Source organism: Arachis hypogaea, chromosome 17, assembly GCF_003086295.3.
Source record: "Arachis hypogaea cultivar Tifrunner chromosome 17, arahy.Tifrunner.gnm2.J5K5, whole genome shotgun sequence".
Taxonomy (NCBI): domain Eukaryota; kingdom Viridiplantae; phylum Streptophyta; class Magnoliopsida; order Fabales; family Fabaceae; genus Arachis; species Arachis hypogaea.
In genome coordinates, this window is record NC_092052.1 from 268,982 (window position 1) to 272,482 (window position 3,501).

At 37.9% G+C, this 3,501-nt stretch overlaps 1 non-coding gene across 1 annotated transcript; it reads left to right on the forward strand.

Annotated features, from left to right (window-relative positions):
* The first annotated feature begins 565 nt into the window (after window positions 1–565).
* LOC112768058 (small nucleolar RNA R71) lies at window positions 566–673 on the forward strand. The gene has a single exon (XR_003185498.1). It is a non-coding gene; the product is annotated as a small nucleolar RNA R71 (small nucleolar RNA).
* The last annotated feature ends 2,828 nt before the right edge of the window (window positions 674–3,501 follow it).

Here is a 3,501-nt window from a genome sequence, read left to right on the forward strand (position 1 = left end):
TCTGCTTAGAACTCTCTGTCTGTTGCTGAGAAGATGATGGAAAAGGCTTGCTATTGCCAAACCTGTTTCTTCCACCATTATTATTGTTGAAACCTTGTTGAGGTCTCTGTTGATCCTTTCATGAGAGATTTGGATGATTTCTCCATGAAAGATTATAGGTGTTTCCATAGGATTCTCCCATGTAATTCACCTCTTCCATTGAAGGGTTCTCAGGATCATAAGCTTCTTCTTCAGATGAAGCATCCTTAGTACTGCCTGGTGCATTTTGCATTCCAGACAGACTTTGAGAAATCAAATTGACTTGCTGAGTCAATATTTTGTTCTGAGCCAATATGGCATTCAGAGTATCTATCTCAAGAACTCCTTTCTTCTGATTTGTCCCATTGTTCACAGGATTCCTTTCAGAAGTGTACATGAATTGGTTATTTGCAACCATTTCAATCAGCTCTTGAGCTTCTGTAGGTGTCTTCTTCAGATGAAGAGATCCTCCAGCAGAGCTATCCAAAGACATCTTGGATAGTTCAGAGAGACCATCATAGAAAATACCTATGATGCTCCATTCAGAAAGCATATTAGAGGGACACTTTCTGATCAATTGTTTGTATCTTTCCCAAGCTTCATAGAGGGATTCTCCTTCCTTCTGTCTGAAGGTTTGGACTTCCACTCTAAGCTTACTCAATTTTTGAGGTGGAAAGAACTTTGCCAAGAAGGCATTGACTAGCTTTTCCCAAGAGTTCAGGCTTTCTTTAGGTTGAGAATCCAACCATGTCCTAGCTCTGTCTCTTACAGCAAAAGGGAATAGCATAAGTCTGTAGATCTCAGGGTTAACCCCATTAGTCTTGACAGTGTCACAGATTTGCAAGAATTCAGCTAAGAACTGATGAGGATCTTCTAATGGAAGTCCATGGAACTTGCAATTCTGTTGCATTAGAGAAACTAATTGAGGCTTAAGCTCAAAGTTGTTTGCTCCAATGGCAGGGATAGAGATGCTTCTCTCATAGAAGTCGGGAGTAGGTGCAGTAAAGTCATCCAGCACCTTCCTTGCTTTGTTGGCATTGTTGTTGTTTTCGGCTGCCATGTGTTCTTCTTCTCTGAAGATTTCTGTTAAGTCCTCTACAGAGAGTTGTGCCTTAGCTTCTCTTAGCTTTCGCTTCAAGGTCCTTTCAGGTTCAGGGTCAGCCTCAACAAGAATGCTTTTGTCTTTGTTCCTGCTCATATGAAAGAAAAGAGAACAAGGAAATATGGAATTTTCTATGTCACAGTATAGAGATTCCTTGAAGTGTCAGAGAAAAATAAGAATAGAAGGCAGAGGTAGAAAATTTGAACTTATCAAGAAAGATGGAGTTCGAATTGTGCATTAAGGAATAGTGTTAGTCCATAAATAGAAGGATGTGAGAGGAGGGGAAGTGATTTTCGAAAATTAAGTAAAAGATTTTGAAAACATTTTGAAGAACACTTATTGATTTTCGAAAACCAAGATTGAAAAAGAAGTAAATTGATTTTTGAAAAAGATTTTGAAATTAGAAATCAAAAAGATTTGATTGAAAATTATTTTGAAAAAAGATGTGATTAAAAAGATATTATTGGTTTTAAAAAGATGTGATTGAGAAAATTTGATTTGAAAAACATTTTAAAAAGATTTGATTTGAAAATTAATGACTTGGCTATCAAGAAAAGATATGATTCAAACATTAAACCTTTCTCAACAGAAAAGGCAACATACTTGAAATGTTGAATCAAATCATTAATTGATAGCAAGTATCCTTGAAAATGGAAAGAAATTTATTTTGAAAAAGATTTGATTGAAAGGATATGATTTGAAAAAGATTTGATTTTGAAAAGATTTTGAAAACTAAAAAAAAAATTGAATTGAAAACAAAATCTTCCCTCTTGTGTCATCCTGGCGTTAAACGCCCAGAATGGTGCACATTCTGGCGTTTAACGCCCAAAACTCTACCCTTTTGGGCGTTAAACGCCCAGCCAGGTACCCTGGCTGGCGTTTAAACGCCAGTCTGTCTTCTTCACTGGGCATTTTGAACGCCCAGCTTTTTCTGTGTAGTTCCTCTGCTGTATGTTCTGAATCTTCAATTCTCTGTATTATTGACTTGAAAAGACACAAATTAAAAATATTTTTGGATTTTTTTAATAATAAGGAATAATCAAAATGCAACTAAAATCAAATAACAATGCATGCAAGACACCAAACTTAGCAGTTTGTATACTACTGACACTAACAAAATGAGAATGCATATGAAACACAACAAAACACTCAAGTCAAGAGAATTCAAAGATCAGAGCACGAAAATCATCAAGAATTTCTTGAAGATCCTTAAGACACATGAATGAATGCACTAAGAACAGAAACATGCAATTGACACCAAACTTAACAGGAGACACTAAACTCAAACAAGAAATTTTTGGATTTCATGATTTTGTAATTTTTTTTTCAAAAATTAATAAAATAAAGATATCAAAATTCTTAGTGAGAATTCCAGGAATCATGCAATGTTTAGTCTAAGACTCTGGTCCAGGAATTAGACATGGCTTCACAGCCAGCCAAGCTTTCAAAGAAAGCTTCGGTCCAAAACACTAGACATGGCCAATGGCCAGCCAAGCCTTAGCAGATCACTGCTCCAACAGCAAGATTGATAGAAATCAACAAGCTCTTGTGATGATAAGTTGAAACCTCGGTCCAATAGAATTAGACATGGCTTCACAGCCAGCCAGACATCAACAGATCATCATGAAACACTAGAATTCATTCTTAAGAACTCTGAAAAAAATACCTAATCTAAGCAACAAGATGAACCGTCAGTTGTCCATACTCAAACAATCCCCGGCAACGGCGCCAAAAACTTGGTGCGCGAAATTGTTGATCACTACAACTTCGCACAACTAACCAGCAAGTGTACTGGGTCGTCCAAGTAATAAACCTTACGCGAGTAAGGGTCGATCCCACAGAGATTGTTGGTATGAAGCAAGCTATGGTCACCTTGTAAATCTTAGTCAGGCAAACTCAAATGGTAATGGGTGATATATGAATAAAAACATAAAGATAAAGATAGAAATACTTATGTAATTCATTGGTGGGAATTTCAGATAAGCGCATGAAGATGTTGTGTCCCTTCCGTCTCTCTGCTTTCCTACTATCTTCATTCAATCCTTCTTACTCCTTTCCATGGCAAGCTTATGCAAGGGTTTCACCGTTGTCAGTGGCTACTTCCCATCCTCTCAGTGGAAATGTTCAACGCACCCTGTCACGGCACGGCTATCCATCTGTCGGTTCTCAATCAGGCCGGAATAGAATCTAGTGATTCTTTTGCGTCTGTCACTAACGCCCCGCCCTCAGGAGTTTGAAGCACGTCACAGTCATTCAATCATTGAATCCTACTCAGAATATCACAGACAAGGTTAGACCTTCCGGATTCTCTTGAACGCCGCCATCAGTTCTAGCCTATACCACGAAGACTCTGATCTCACGGAATGGCTGGCTCGGTTGTC